Source organism: Acanthochromis polyacanthus, chromosome 18 (genome assembly GCF_021347895.1).
Source record: "Acanthochromis polyacanthus isolate Apoly-LR-REF ecotype Palm Island chromosome 18, KAUST_Apoly_ChrSc, whole genome shotgun sequence".
Classification (NCBI taxonomy): domain Eukaryota; kingdom Metazoa; phylum Chordata; class Actinopteri; family Pomacentridae; genus Acanthochromis; species Acanthochromis polyacanthus.
The window spans coordinates 3,312,174-3,329,580 of record NC_067130.1 but is presented as its reverse complement, the minus strand read 5'-3'; the positions used below and the strand labels follow the sequence as shown (position 1 = coordinate 3,329,580).

Sequence of the window (17,407 nt, the reverse complement as noted above, 5' to 3'; positions counted from 1 at the left end):
CCCCGGATAACATGTCACGACTAAATAAAGCATTAAATAGACAGAGTGCACATAACATTTGTTCTTATTATTGTCACTTAATTCAAAACACGTGACTTCCAGAATGAGAAGAAGTTACAGCAGCTATTGAAAAGCATGCAGTGCAGAAGAAGCAGAAGAGACAATAGGGTGAGATGATGAGAAAATATCAGAGCATCAGGAGGAGGATAGAAAAATTCAATAATGTGTCTTTGCAGCGAAGCTTAAGAACCTTGAAATAAACATCTGAGGAGGTAGCACAACAAGAGGAACAAAGATGACAGCAGGTAGGCCGCAAAACAAGGTCGCATGGATGAAGGGATGAATGGTGTCATTGTGAGGGGCAGGAAACGGAAAGCTGCCTTCATGTGAACACTGGCAATTTAGTCAGAACTGAGTGAGCAGCAGCAAGTTGAACGAGTGGAAACGACACACACATGCACTAGTGTGTATGTGCAGGCGGGCGCTCGCACTCGTATATACGCTGGTTCTGTGGCCCGCTGCCAAAGGAGAATATCCTCCAAATTCCATGTGGTACAGTGAAAGCTGATCCTGTGTTCACGGAGCGGCTGGTGCTGAAAGCCTGCTGGGGCCGAATGCAGACTCTCCATTCACACTCTGTTGACCTCCATCAGCTGGAGCGCTAACGCTTTCTGGACTCTGACCTACTCTGCAGGGCTGCTGCAGTACTTTTTTTAAGGCTAGGTGCACTTTTACTGTTTTGAATGTGATTTTTAAAGTAATTTTGCTCGGCATTATGTAATAATTGCAGAGTTGCAAGCGTCGCATTTGCTGGATTTGCTCTCTTTACGGTGATAATAAATCAAATAAATGAAAATATCTGGTTTTTAATATGCAGCTAAAAAGTGATGCCATTTTATAACTGATGACTGCATCACGTTTTTGATTAGCTTCTGAAATCTGAGTGCTGACTTGGGTTGAGCTTGAACCGAGTTGCTGATGCATTATGGCAATTGCACTTTTGGAAACTTGTATTATTTATAACTGGGTCAATCTGTAATTGAGGGACTTTTGAAGTCCATGGGATATATCTTGAATACATTTTTATTAAAAGTAATAAAGCAAATGTTTTTTATGTTCATTATGATCATGCCTTTACAAAACAATCACTTATTAATAAAGAATGACTGAATATCACTGTAATGTCAACAATGTTGCAGAAAGTCCCACAATTATATACTGACCTGTCCAGAATGACTTGAAAATGATCTGTAATTACGGAAAATTAGTCCAGAATGACATGAAATTTGTCCTAAATGCCTTGAAAATTATCCCAAAGACATGAAAATGGTTCAAAATGACAAGAAACGATCCAAGCTGACAAAAAAATGTTGAAAATGATGAGAAAACTGTCCAAAATGACTCGAAAATAACCCTTAATTACAGAAAATGTATCCAGAATGACATGAAATTTGTCCAAAATGACTCAAAAATTGTCTGGGTCAATATATAATTAAGGGACTTTTGAAGTCCATGGGATAAATCTTGCATACATTTTTATTGAAAGTAATAAAACTATTATTTTCTACGTTCATTATGATCACGTCTTTACAAATTCCATAACTATTTATTATGAAAACAATCACTTATTAATAAAAAATGACTGGATATCACCGAATTTAATAACAACCACCTTCTAATGAGCTAAACAATAATAAAATGAGCTGATTCAGAAATAGTTTGGATTGTGTTCTTTTTAATAAGCTGAGATAGTCATGACGGAGATTTTTTGGCAATATATCAAATTTTACATGGAAATTAACAAATTGTATCTGTGTCTGAGAAATCACTTCCAATTAAGTTCCCCGTTCCAAAAACACCTCTCCAGGAAGTGTGTTAATTCCAGATCACATGACCTGCTCCACATGATGTCATTTCCTCCTGAAGAAAAGACTGGAAGACTCCAAGGCTTTCTGACTTATTTAATATAAAGTAGTCAACAGGTTTACTACAATATCTTGAGAAATAACTTTCTATTCCAATTTTCCTCAATGGTATACATAATATTTAGAAGAATCTTTGTGTAAAAATGCCGTGTGGTGTTTGGTTATAGGCGGCCATGTTGGCTTTAGGCCTGAAAACAGCAAAAATGTCAACTATGATGAAAAAAAAAAAAGAAGTCCCGCAATTATATTGACCCAACTGTGTATTTGGCTGCAGTTACTATGGTACTATCAGGAACCTTTAAGTGTATATAGAATATGTATATGTATGTATGTGTATGAATTCACTCCTTTTTGATAAAAGTAGGTGACAAAATTCCTCAGCTGATTTGATTGTTTCTCCCATTGGTGTTCGACTGAGCCGAGATCCGGTGACTGTGAAGGTCATTCGCATCGTTTCCATGCTCGTCAACCCATCCATTGACCCCTCTGTGAACGGGAGCGCTGTCCTCCTGGAAATGGACCACTACCATCTGGATAAAGCTGATCACTGAAAACAAGTTTTCTGTATTGATTTGCAGCTACTATTCCATCTAAGGGAACAAGTGGAGTCAAACCATGCCAGGAAAACTGCCCTCCACAGCAGAACAGAACCATAGGAGTCCAGTCCTCTTCTCCTTTTGTACACCACACATCATTGGGAAGATGGTGGAGGATGACTCATCTGACCACTTATTTCCACATCTTCTGTAGACCATTGCTTATAGTTTTTGCACCACTGAACTATGAAATGTGCATTCATCTCTGTAATAAAGGGCTGTAACTGTCCTCAGACGGTCTGATCACATCCTGCATTCTGAGCTTCCTCTGTTTTTCACAGTCATCTGTTGACCACAATTTCCACACAAATATGGCAGGACCAATAGGTAAAACCACTTTAAATTGCATTTTTGTTTGCTGGATTCTCTTTCCTGCTGCAATTATCCTCACAGAGCCCCTTAGAAACGTGGTTCAAGCACAGTGAGATGTGGAAATGGTTGGTTTCTGGCAATTTCCTGCCAGAGCCAGCAGGGCCGAAGTGGCCCGTCCCATATTTCACAAACAAATATAATTTTGGGGTCATTAGTTTATTTTGGCTCACCTTGCTGCAGCTCTGGAAAAATACTCAGAGGCAGTGAACATGGAACAGTAAGGATGCTTTGGAAGGATGCTGCTCTGTGTCTCAAACAGAGCCTAATACCAGAAAGGCCACCAGCCAAAACACCCTCATTAGTGGCAGCGAATATACTTCAAATTGTGAATGTCTCTCCCAATTCCAAAATTTTTGGGCCTCTTCAGTGGAAAAAAAAAAAGGACACTTAGGCACAAAGACAATGAGTGCCATTAGAACTGTCGAAAGTAATTTCACAGACGCCATCATCTGCCAGTAAAATATGTGTGATGTGAGCTCTAGCTTCACGCAAAGCTGTGCTGAAGCCGCAGCGCGACAATAATGTGTCAGAACAGAATTTGGCCCTCTCGTGTAGACTTTTTCACGCCGTTTATTCAATTGTTGTATATGTTTTGTGTTATTTATTTTTTTAAATGTTCAAACAACCAAAACGGCGCACTAACATGTGATTTTCTCGTGAGCGAGCCAAATGGATTTGGCTCAGCTCCGCGTGTCGCTATCAAACCGTTCAGGAAACAGGATTTATGTAAAAAATAGGACGCAGTGGAAGCAGAAAGCTGCGATGCTTTCACCAACTTCAAGCCTCAGAAATTAATTTTCAAACTTGACATGGAGAACGTGAGATTAAGCTGATTTTCCAAAGCTGCAGCCAGATCCGGTCTGATTCAATCTGTTGGCGCGGATGAATTTTCACAGTTTATTCCAGACACAATGCCGCGGTTCAGCTCCGGGGCCATCGCTGAGTGGAAGCACCGATACGAGCGAAGACAAAACTTCCAAATCATCTCACCTGACAAACGCCCTCACCCACTGAGAGCTCACTGTTCTGCTGACTCCATTTAACCAACAAGCACCAAAGAAACACGGCTGATACTGGCACACACTGTAAAAAAAATGCTGTTTTAACCCTCCTGTTGTCTTCATTTACTGGCACCAAAAAATATTGAAAAAAATCCAAAAATTCAGCAAAAAAAAAAATCCTCAAATTTCAGAAAATTTGCAAAACGTTCAGGAAGAAAATTCCAATAATTCCATAAAAGATTCCCGTAAAAGTTGCCAGAATGCTGTTGTAATACTACGGTAAAACCTTTTCCACATTTACAGTAATGAAATGTATTGATAGTGTTGATTTTAGGGTGAAAAAGATGTGCTTCATTCCATATTTTACTGTTAAAAAATGTTTTAAGCTTTAAAAAATGTCAAATTTACATAAAAATACCATATAAAATCAAGTTTGTATATCTGATTGTAAATATTACAGCATTTTTCCATCATCAGCACAACAGTTTGTGTATTTAACATCAGATATGTGTTTTTTTTTTTAGCAAAAACTGCGGTTAAAGCTGTCATAAATATTCACGCATATGTCCATTATTAACACAAAATTACATGAGTTTGACCATAAACTCTATTTTTTGCATGTAATAAATGCAGAAATTATCATGTTTCCACAACAATATGTCCATTTAACTGGGAAAAATTGGATTCTTTTCAAGAATTAAATGCAAAAATTGCAGTATTGTTCTACATGTTACGACTTTTTCCACTAAAAACTGTGAAGGAGTCGGGAAATGTATTTTTCAAGAGAAAAAAAATCTAAAAAAACACACTTTTCTCCAGATTTACGGTGATTCACAGATATATAAACTGCATTAAACTCATTTAGAGTTTAGATTTTTACCATCATGGTGTGACAGTGCCTCACCGTAAAATTTGCAAACTTTTTTTTTTACAGTGCCCTCTTTACTGCTACTGACTTACTGCACTCCAAAATAAAAGTCACTGCAAACCAAAGTGGCTCATATATGCTTTCTTTTTTAAATCATGAGTCATTGTTCTCTTTTCACTGAGTCTTATTTGTCTCTTGACCTATCCAGAGCGCATTCTGCCTCCTACCCCCTGAAATGAAGGGATGGATTTCAGCTCATTGTTCACATTTGCTAAAAAATAAACAATGACAATTGTATTTTGTCCTTCTGGCAATAATTTTGAATAAAAACAGCCCACGGTTAGAACAGAAAAGCGCCCCTCCTGTTAAAGAACAAAGCGAGGAGAGAAAAGCCCTCCTGAGTCGATGTCAGTCGCTCTCACAGACAGAAGCCCAAGGCTGTTCGGTTGATGCTTCTCACTTTAGCACCACAAATTAATGGCACACATGAAGCAGTCAGAGCTCCATTTTATTTCATTATTTATTTATTTTTCTTTACTTCAGCCTTTTTTCCCCCCTCCCTAAGTTCATTGAGTCTTCTCCTGTCTTCAGTTTGATGTTGTTGCCAAGGACACTCACAGAAAACAGAGCAGATAAATAAATATACATCAAACCACTAACTTTTATTTAAGGCTGAATGCAGTTTTTTTTTTTTTTTTGGCGAACACTTACTGGGAGTCTTAGAAACAGCGAAACGATTTTGATGCTACATTTGTTAACTTGCATGTAAAAGATTTCAGACATTATAAAGATTAAAGGCAGAAGTGAGCAAAGTGTCCCAAAAGTGGGGTGAAAAAAGACATAAAACCCTCAAATTAAGATAACTGCAAGCAAAATTAAATCCAGCAGGGAGACCAGAAGAGACCAAAACCCGTCTCTCTCTCCCTCTAAACACCGTCTCCCATCGGTGTTACTTTACAAAAGTGTTAACTTATTCCAAGCTGAAGCGCCAAATTACTACAAGCTGTGTATTACATTTCTTTTTTTTTGTGCAGGCTGACATTTTCACACACCAAAAAAGTAAAAGGTGGAAAAATAACGACATGACAATAGGCCTTTCTCACAGCAGACATTTTGACATGTCCCAGTGGGGAAATTTGGCTCCTGCTATTGTGCCTGCTGGCTCACTGTCACGCTGTCATGGATTATTGGGACACTAACAAAGTCTTTGTTAATGCTATTATGCTAGAAACTGTTTTTCTTGCTATGACAAGTTCAAATGTTTGCATCGGGCCTGAATAATAGGAGACGCCTCCTGACCTGTGGAGAAAACACCTTTGGCTTGTCCTGCTCTGCACAGATTTTTGGATTTCTGGGTTAGAATGCAAATTGTGTACATAAATTGTTGATAACAGCTCGTCTGGTTCACGCCCGTCTGATATTACCACAGTCCTCACGCAAGATAAATGAAAGCGCTAAATGGAGTTGTGCACAGAAAAGTCTTGCAGATTACCAAAGACGAGTGATGTAATGAAGCATCAAGTTTGCAACTGGAACAGAGTTAGGCAGACTTTCAGAGAGTTTCGGCTGCTCCGTGGAAGCCACAGAGGGACTTACAGGAGCTAATAACTAATTAGACACAGCTGCTGGAGTGTGCAGGAAGACAGTGGCATGTGGGAAGACATCTGGTGGGCAGGTAGGGAAACAAGGGGTCTGGGAATCAACAAGAACAAGGAAAAAAGGTGTCAAAAAAAGACTTCATGAGAAAATCTAGAACAGGGGTGTCCAACATGAGGCCCGTGGGCCAAAAGTGGTCCTCCAGAGGGTCCAATCCGGCCCTCAAAGTGTAAAAATTACAGAGATTGTAAATTAGTAAAACTATAAATTTAAAATGATTTCTAGACCATGACAAGTTGTTTTGCTCATAAAGTAAATTACTAAATTGCTCATTGTTCTTTTGTCATTTTGTGTCTCATTTTTGTAATATTCTGTCTTGTTTTTGTTGTTTTTTGTTTTTTGTTGTTTGTCTCATGTTTTTGTGGTTTGTATTTTCTTTTTGTCTCGCTTGTGTTTTTTTGTCGTATTTTTGACATTTTGTGTTTTGCTTTATTCTTTATTTTGTGTGTCATTTTTCACATTTTGTATTGTTTTGTGTTGCTTGTGTTGTCTGTCTTTTCTTTTTTGATAGTTTTATTTTTCACTTTTGCCATTTTTGGTCTGTTTGTGTCATTTGTGTAATTTTTTGGTCTCATTTTTGTCTCTTTTTGTTATTTTGTCTCGTTTTTGTCATTTTACATCTTATTTTTGTAATATTTTGTCCTGTTTTTGTTGTTTTTAATAATATTTTTGTCTGACTTTTGTCATTTTTATTAGAAATGTAATGTATTTTTCTTCAGAAATTTCAATTTGTTCATAATGCTTTGGAAATTCCTCAAATGTGAACATTTTCGGAATGTAGTTTTTTGCGCCAAGATGAAGAAAACATTTAGAGTTGTGGTTATGTATCTGCCATTATGCTGCGATTTTACTGGTCTGGTCCGCTGGAGAACACATTGGGCTGGACGTGGAACCTGGACTGAGATGAGTTTGACACTCCTGATCTGGAACGTGTAGCTTGAACTGTAAATGACACCACTCAGACTTCACCTTTGATTGCACTTTCAGAAGAGAGAGATCTCTTTGAAATGAGCTAAACAGCTGCCAAAAGCCAACATCATTTCCTTTAATTTATGTCAGCGGCTTAACAACACATAAACCGTTTAGCTGGAAAATGGGAGCTTTAAAAAAACTGCACAGAGAGAAGTCGATAGAAAGCAGATATTAAAATCTTTTTAAAATTTTGCCAGCAGAGTAAACACAATGTATAAAAAAGGCCATGCTGATTTAACCATTGCTAATAAGGAGGCAGAAGCAGTGTAACAGACGGACAGAGAGGATGGTCAGTGAAGTAGAGTGTTAGAAAAAAGGAAACTGCAAGAACAGAAAGACGGATTCAGTGCGAGAAAATAAGGACAATCTGGAAGGAAGAAGAAACACGAGAAGAAAAAGGAAGATGACGAGCTCCCCCTTCGATCAGCTTAATTTCTGGCTACTTCACATACTGTAAGTGTTTTAAACCCGGTACTTAAACGATTCCATCTGTAGAATTTACTCAAAGGATCATCAGAATGGCAGCGTAAAGTATGCATAATTACACCCAACTGATAATGACAAATTGGCTTGAATTTCTGAGAGGAAACGAATGTGAGAGGAGAATGTGGGTACGGCGAGTGAGATAACCCACAGATGGCAGAATTAAAATGAAGCTGTTAGTGCTTCCATTTGTGCATATTCACAGTTTAAGCTTGAGTCATTAAGCTCTTATTAGAAATGCACAAGACATCTGAGTTTCAACAGTTTTCATTGGCTCCAATTTTCCACAGTTGGGATTTCTTGAATTGGAGACTCTCACATTCTAAATTTTTAGCACGACTTAAGCTAAACATAAAAGATGTTTAATTGAGTACTCCACCAATTCACAAGATCTGGCAACAGACTGTGTGGTATAAATTAGTGGAGTTTCCCTTCAAAGATTCAGTCATGCTACAGAGTAAACAAACATTTTGCACTTAAAAAGGGAGTATATTAGCAGCTATATACTGCCATGAATGAAACACCAACAAAAGCCACACAAAGTAGCGCTGGCCCGAATAGTGGTTTCTTGCCTCCGAATATTCGGGCCCTATTAAAGACGAATATCCGGATATTCGTTCCACCCCGTAACGTTCAACGGTGGGTGAGTTTGACGAAGAGCCTGAATATTCGGATCCGTTCGTCTGGTCTCCCGGGTCCAAATTTTGCCTTCAGTTAAACTGAAGAATTCCCAAACAGCAGAGATCTTCAGCATCTTGTCTTGTGTTTATGCGACGAAGTGGAGCGTGACGTCTTTGTCTTGATGGATTCATTAAGTCTGCTGATAACTGGGGGGCGAATATTCGGATACCAAAATTAATATCCGGACACCGCCGTAGCGAACGAATATTCGGACATTTGAGATATTCGGGTCCAGCCCTAACACAAAGCACATATGATGCATCTCAGTCTTTGTAAAAAGCATTCAAAAGTTAATTTAAAGCTCATCTAGTAGTCTTGATTAGCCAAAGAAAGCTGTCTTTCCTCTGTGTTTCAGCTGGGACTCTCCATTGGTGTGCTGTTAAGGACAGATAGGCTACTTACTGCTAACCACATGGCTGTATTTGCCAGTTTCTGCTACAAAGACCGCAAAGCACTTGGGACACGCTCTGAGTTAGGGATTAAGACGCCAGCCATAAAATACAACATCCCTGGTTCAAGTCAAGCCGGGGATCTTTGCTGCGTTGTTCGTTTCTTGTTAGATCTCTACTGAGGGTTTCTAATATCGGCATAAATCCTCAACTACAAACAAAAGCACCAGAGCCGCCAACCAGTCCTGTTGCAGTTTACATCTGTGTCTGTCCAGATCCATGTGTTGCAGAGACTTTGAAGAGTATAAGTTCATTGAAAGAACCAAAGAAAAAAATAGAATCAGATTCCTTTTATGTGTTCAAATACTTGGCCAATAAAACTGGGATCAAAGATGTAGCCACAAGAATAAACAAATGCATCAAATATGGACGTAGCTGCAAGTAAACTATATATTTGGACGCATGGACGCTTCACACACATCTTCAACTCAGCAGCAAAGAAGATCCATGCAATGATTACGGTTTTGAATTGGACATTGAAGTGTAGTTTCACCAATTTACTACCAAATATGAAATATAGCCATGATCTCTCCTTCTGTTCTTGAGTTAAGGTGTGGAGTAACGGCCAGGAAAGTGTTTCTGGAGAACATTGTGATGTTGGAGTGAAGCTGACCTGTGGCCTTTTAGATATAAAATGTCATTGCTTCATCATTTGATCCTATTAGATGCAGATGTTATGTGAAATTTTGTCATAATTAACATCGTAATGTCTTGAGTTATGGCCATAAACATCTTATCGTGACCTTTTCACCTTTGACCACCGTTTTCCAATGAGTTCATCCATGAGTCCAAGTGAAGAAATTCCTTCAAACCGTTCCTGAGATTTACTATTTTAAATAATTGAAAGGTGGGATTGATGCACAACCCATAAACATCAGACCTTCAGGCAAGAAAGCAATGAAAAGTAGAAGTCCATCAATCAGCCACGGTGTTGCTTGTTAGTAGCCTGTCTTCATATGTCAGTTCTACAGCAGCGTCTACGCTTTAGGTTTCAGGCACAAGAAAATACATTTGACACTTTCTGAACATTCTCATTTGAAACTTCTAACTCAAGCTGATGTATGTGGAGTAATATCAGCCAGGCAGTGCTGCCGGACTACTAAGTGATTTTAATCACGTCTGCTTCTCTTCATTTGATATTACTGCTCCCTGTAAAATCGCGACAATTAAGGCTGACAAAAGATCCCTGAGGATGAATGATCAGCTAAAAGAACATTATATGCTCCATTATACGCCTCTGAGCTAATACCTACCAAGAGTCACCAACCGAGGCTCCTATCCATCTTGTTAATGCTCCTCCTACCAACCTATACTGTTAATGGCGAGAAAATGTTGCACTTTACACGGAAGGTATCTGACAGATTTGCAACTCCTAATTTAAAGAACAACTGGAGTGCATCTCATTGATAGAACTTGTAGACATTGTAGACTAGTTCCTCCTTGCGTTCTGAATAGATATTGTTAGTCTTTTTTTTTCTCCTCTTGTCTCCATTTATTTATCATCTTTGGTAATGCAGAAACTTTAATTTATGAAAAGGGTTAGGCAATATAAGTTTTTGATGATGATGATGATGATCAATGAATGATTGATATTGTTTTGTATCTTGGACATAATGCTGTATGTCAGTTTATAATCTGCTCACCAAATAATAAACTAAACTAAACTGAACTAAACATTCAGGAATGTCGTAGATTATGATCCTCCTTCAGTCCATTATTAAAGAGTGTTAAGCCTTTGATGCACAACACGGGTCAAAAGTGACCCAAATCCAATGGAAAATGATTGTCTCCTGACCCACGTTGTGCATCAAAGAGTTAAAAATGACCGCACCAACCAGCAGCAGACTACGGCGTGAAATATCCTCAGGCGCTTTTGTTGAACTTCTCTTCACCCTTTCTTTAGGTTTTACTCAATAAACACTGACAAAAACAACCATAGAGAACTATTTTTTATTTGAAATCAAAGTCCTAGACGTTGGAAGAACACCAGAAAACATCAAACAAAATGTGCTTGTGCCAAACAATCCAATTAAAGACCACAGTCCAACTTAGTGAATATCAATGACATCCCTGCTGTGTTTACTAATGAAAGCATCTCATTAAAGTTGCCACTGTAACTTAATAACACAAATGTAAGGTTTAGTAATTGCGCTGGAGGAGCAGTAAGTATAGAGTTCTTGCCATTTTTCACTCAGAATTCCATTACTTTCAAAGCATTTGTTTGGTTTTTTTTGCATGCATTTCAGCACCATTTGTGGGCATTTTTCCAGGCAAAGGCCATTCGATAACCTTCCATTTCGTCTTTTTGAGTCATTCCTCGGTGGATTTGCCTGGAATCATTATCCTGTTGAAAGGTTTCAGAACAGATGGCCTCACATTACCTTCAAGCGCTCTTTGATAGGAGGCAGAATTCATAGTTGAATCAATGACTGCAGGCTGCCCAGCGCCTGTGAAGCAACCCGGAGTCATAACATTCCCACCATCACGCTTCACGGGTGGTCCGAGGCTCTTCGCTGTGAGCCAAACATGTCTGCTGTTAGTGTGAAAAAAAATAAACAAAACACTCCATCTTTAATGTGTCTGTCAAGAGCACATTAGTCCAAAAGGTCTCAATGTTTATTGGCAAACTGTAGCGCTGTTCTTAGACAGAACACGCTTTTTCTTGGCCCTTGCAAGTCAAATTTGTGCTGCCTCTTTCTGATTTTACATGCATGAAATCTGACGCTGAAGGCTAAAAAGTTACCTGGAGATCTTGTGATGAAATTCTTGGAGTTCTTGGAGACGCAAGCGTTGCGTCAGACGATCTGATCATGGGCTGGATTTGCAAAGGAGGCCGGTTCAGGCAAATTGATAGTGGTTTGAGATCTGTGTCGCCTGTAGGTGGCCTTTGTTACGGTGGAGGGATTCATTTCAAATAGATCTTTTTAAATCCCTCGTCATAGGCAACCCCAATCATTACTTTTCTGTAGGTCTTAGCATGACGACACCACAAACTTCAATAGAACCTTAGATGTCAGAGGCTTAACGAATCTGGAATTTTATTGGTTTGAAGGTGGAATATGCGATAAAATATCTACCGATCAGCTTATTTGTTTATTGTGTTATGAAAACAATGTGTTATGTGTCATTTAATTGTGTATATCACCTTTACGAATACTGTTTGAAAGAGGCCCAAATATTTACCCAAAAAAGCCAACAATTTAAATGGAAACTGCCCATTTTCTCGTGACTGTACATCATTAAACTAATATTTTGTTCTTCTCAAATGCAGATTAGATTTGAATGACAGCTTTTCTCCATTCTGTATCTAATTAAACTGCTCAGATTAGGCGCTGAACCACGTCTTGAGCTCATGAACAAGAAAAGGCATTGTCAGGCAGCCGGTGTAAAATCTGGGGTGGACTGCATTAATATTATTTTGAAAATGAGCCAGCTACAGCAAAATGCCTCTGGATTTCATATTAATTATATTACCCAATCCTTCCGGCAGGGAAAAACTTAAAACTTACTCAGCTTTTTCGACTGACGACAAAAGAAGGAAAAATAAATAGGTTATTCAACACGATGCAGCCTCCAGGCTTCACACTCAGTTTTAACTGGAGACCCCCAAACGGCTTTAATTATAAAGAATAAACCCTGCATAGCCGGCCGTGTGTGACTGAGGGTCGGATGAAGTCTGGTGAGGTTTTAATTAGATACAAGATTTTTTAAAAATTAAGATAATTACAATTACAACATTTTATTAAGGCCTAAATTAAGGAGATCTGAATCTGGGACTGTTTTAATAATTTACAGTAGATTGTGGGTTTATGATTGAAATGATTATTGCATGTTTGATGTCTATCTCTGTCCTGTTATGTCAGAGTTACGATAAAGTAAGACTAAAGCCTCTGTCTTGATTTTTAAAAAAGTCTGCTGATAACTGGGAACAGTTACGACTCGACTCAGACAAACATCCATCAAAGATACTGATTTAAAAAATGCAATATTTGGTACACTTCTGCTTACAGTGTGAATTTGCAGACATGTGTATGATGTTTTTATTGCTGCAAAGTTCACTGATATATAACTTATTTACATTTTTGGCTGTGATCACAGAGCACCTAAAGCATCTGAGTGGGATTATTTTACTACTTTTTGCAGAGTTTGCGCAAAGCGTGTGGTTTTCATCTTTTTCTGAAAACAGCTGAATGCCATTCCTAGTAGATCAGATTGTCTAATAGAATGATTCAGGTTATCATTAATAATTTAGCACTTTTTATAGTTGTCAGGATGAATTACTTGTTCTGGAAGTTGATTCATAAATATTAATTAATATATAAAACATAGACTTGTACTACTGTTCAAAAGTTTTGGTCACTTAGAAATGTCCTTATTTTTGAAAGAAAAACAATTTTTTTTTCAATGAAGATAGCATTAAATGAGTGATAAATCCAGTGTAGACATTGTTAATGTGGTAAATGAATATTCTATCTGGAAATGTTTAATGGAATATCTCCATAGGGGTACAGAGGAACATTTCCAGCAACCATCACTCCTGTGTTCTAATGCTACATTGTGTTAGCTAATGCTGTTGAAAGGCTCATTGATGATCAGAAAACCCTTGTGTAGTTATGCTAGAACATGGATAAAAGTGAGAGTTTTCATAGAAAACATGGAATTGTTTGAATGACCCCAAACTTTTCAACGGTAGTGGATTTTATTGCTAATATGTCTGGAATACGGGTCTTGTTATGTAATAAATCCATCCAAACCTGAAGGTGTTTGTAACTGCTTGATACACCTTTCTGTATCAGTAGAATTTGAGAGGAAGTCTGTGACGACAGCTCCTGAACCGTTCAAGAAAAACTAACAAATAATTCCCTGATTCTGACTATCACCAACCAAACCCAGCTAATGAGGAACGTTTCAGTAGAAATCCTGTATAGTGCTAAAGAAGAAAGTTCTGTAAAAGATTATTTTCCTCAACCCGTGTGAATGAGAAGTTTAGAAATGTGTACCTTGAATATTATTTGCATTCTCTTTTTTTTCAAATATCAAACAGCAGAAAACTGCAATAGGAATGCTATGCAATTTCAAAAGATTCATATTTTTGGGACACAAATAGCAGTAATGACACGTTTTATTACTTTAAAGCTGCATGACTTTTTTCACACAGACATTGAAATTGAAATTCATTCCTTTTCTTCTTTTTTCCCCCAAAATTGGTCTTGAAAATCGTAGAATTTCAGCGGTATTGGTACCAAGCTGAGCTCAAATATTTGGTGTGTGGCTAAAACACCAGGAAGCTCTCTGTGCAAATATCGATGCCAGAAGCTCTTTTTTTTAGATACAGGTGCCCTACTGTGGAAAAACCTTTCCTTAGATATGAAGCTGTCAAAAAGCGCGACTACAGGAGGTCAGGTCAGGTTGACAGATTACTAATGAGAGGCACCAATTACAGAAGTCCCTTGAGTCATTAATTAGACGTATATTGTGTACATATTGAAGACATTTATTCAGCTACTTTATGCTGATGTAGTTCCAGTAGCTCTTTATTTGTTGATGTCAGAGGAGGCAGAAATGCTACGGCATGTCAGACGATCTGTCTTTACGACTGGAAACACGTCAAACCTTGAGGCAGATTGGCTGCAGCAGCAGGAGACCACATCTTGTCAGCCAAGAGCAGAAATGTGAGGCTGCAGTGGGCACGAGCTCACCCACACTGGACAGCTGAAGACTGGAAAAAAAAAACATAGCCTGGTCTGAGGAATCTCCTCTGCAGATGGCAGGGTCAGAACTGAATATGAACAGAAGGAATCCACCCCAACCTGCATTGTGTCTACGGTCTAGGTCCATGTCAAAGAGGAAGTTAGAATTCTTCTCTGCTTTTATCTCCCCGTGCGTCACCTCCTGTATTCACTATCAACACTGTTTCTGGGGAAAAAAAGAGAGGAACTGATGGAGAAAGTGAAGAGGATGGGAATGAAAGAAGAGAGAAAAGTGACAAATTGAAGCGGAAAGAAACGGAATAGGCATAGGAGGTATGGCAAGAAAAAGTAGCTGAGAAATAAAAACAAAGCTGCACAGAAAAAGATTAAGTGTCCAGGAAAAATGCAGGGTAGCAGAGGAGATAAGGGGATGATGCCACCTTTCCATTTGTATACTATCTGGTGTTTGGGCCGAGGAAGAGATAATGAAAACAATAAGGAACGAGAGTCAGGGTTGAAATAGGGACTGACATCTTGAAAGTTTGTCCAAAAAACTAGTTGGGGGTGTATCTTGTCTCTGCAACCTGTTCTGTCGAGATAGAGGAGATGAGAGGAGGAAATGACAAAGGAAATCTTACAAAAAGTGCAAAATTTTTAGGGAAAGAACCCGAGTTCAGTCGAGATAGGAGCAGAAGACAAGAGGATCTCTGAGAGCGAGGTAAGAGGATACAGGTGCGGCGTTCATAGGAGGATAAATGATTGTGTACCAGAAAGCAGTAGAGCGATAGAGGGAGCAGGGGGTCAGCCAGTCACTGTTTCAAGGCTGAAAATGAAATGCAGCCGATGATAAGGACGCATGGCAGCAAAGAGTTGTTCATGACAGATAAAAAAAAGAGGAAAAAAAAAAAAAACAAGCCAAAGCTGCCAGGATCCACAGTTCATTGCAAATAATCTGCCTCAGGTCACCTTATTCGGCATAGCGTGACTGTGTCCCTCAGTAGCTCCTGGCTGCTGTTCCCTGGATTCTAATTCTCTGCTGTTCTGCTTCATACAAAGCACAGTAAAAAAAAAAAAAGTCTGAATTATCTTGCACTACAGTGTCTGCTTGGGACTTTATGTTTAGGCTCTGGCAGTTCTTGGTAAAGTTCAGAGAAAGAATGTGGTTATAAACCGCTTTTATTGGCTAAATCTAACCACAGAAAAGGGTCTGGATCCACACTCTGGGTTCTGCTCTCACAGCTCTGTGCTTTATAGACCCTCTATCCGCCCTGACCACCTCCCAGCTACTTCAGTCCACCTGACAAATGTAACACTTCATTCAGGCTTGGTAAGAAATAATCATTTTTGCCCATTCATATTTTTAATCAGTGCTCTGTTGGTAAGTTTGGGACATAAACAGCTGGTCTAGTCCATTATAACAGAGCCGATCGAGTCTAAAAATCCAAGTTTAGTCACAAAGACTTGACAAAAAGCCCTGAATGTTCATTTTAACGCTGTTAGAATGCCAAATGATTTGAATATTTCCTTTTGAAAACTGGATTAACAGTATTTTCTTATAAAGCAGAGCCACACTTCTCTGTAATTCTTTGTGCTGTGGAACATCTACTACATTACCACTTCTTGTTTTCGAACCTGGTTTCTCAAGAGCTGATTAACCAGTCAGGTTTCTTGACACTCTGGTCCAGACAATGTGAGGTATCGCCTTTTTTTTTTTTTTTACAAGTCTTGTCTGCTGTGTTTTCACATGAGACACATGCACACAAATTTGAAGATGCATTACACCAGTTTAAGTCCTGTGAAAGGGCAATTAGTCACTCCTTTTTGTCCAGTTTTTATTGTTGTAGGTTATCATTTTAGACATGCTAGTAGTTTGGCTCCACAGATGGGTCACCATTTTGGTCGAGCATAAAGTTGTGTCTCTTTGAGGTTTGTGATTTTGATAGAATTTTACAGACAACTACTTGGCAAACAAGACTTTGCTGATCAGTTCACCATCATTGGGTTAAAACTTTATCTTCTGAGACCAAGTCTGAAGATACCTCTGAACATTATGCATTCCATCTAGAATTATAAATATTAGTAGTACCAGTACTACACTCAACAATGAATAAATAAAGCAAATATTATGTCCATCCTCTATACACCGCTTTATCCTCACTAGGGTCGCGGGGGTGCTGGAGTCTATCCCAGCTGACTCAGGTGAAGGCAGGGGACACCCTGGACAGGTCACCAGTCTGTCGCAGGGCTACATATACAGACACACAATCACACCTACGGACTATTTAGAGTAACCAATTAACCTCAGCATGTTTTTGGACTGTGGGAGGAAGCCGGAGTACCCGGAGAAAACCCACGCATGCTCAGGGAGAACATGCAAACTCCATGCAGAAAGATCCCAGGCCAGGATTTGAACCGGGGATCTTCTTGCTGCAAGGCAGAAGTGCTAACCACTAGACCACTGTGCAGCCCCGAATATTATGTGGAAAACCTAAACCTAGAATACATTTATGTTTGGCTGTTTTGCATATAGAATGAATATAAATACACATAAATATGATCTGCTGCCACTCAGATATGAAACATGCTCTCTTTCTGTTCCATACACAAACATGGTCCCTGCCAACAGTAGAAATATCCACAGGGACCAGAATCGGCGATGTCCTGCCAAGCACTGTCGTCTCCGTTTTAATGCCCCTTAATTAGCTGGGTTTGAC

The 17,407-nt window shown here is 38.9% G+C and overlaps 1 long non-coding RNA gene across 1 annotated transcript in view; it reads left to right on the top strand.

Moving 5' to 3' along the window:
• Positions 1-2,779, top strand: part of LOC127530770 (uncharacterized) — a 47,846-nt gene extending 45,067 nt beyond the window's left edge. The window contains exon 3 of the long non-coding RNA XR_007937408.1: positions 2,504-2,779. This is a non-coding gene — a long non-coding RNA (uncharacterized LOC127530770). The remainder of the gene's footprint in view (positions 1-2,503) is intronic.
• Positions 2,780-17,407: the final 14,628 nt, after the last annotated feature.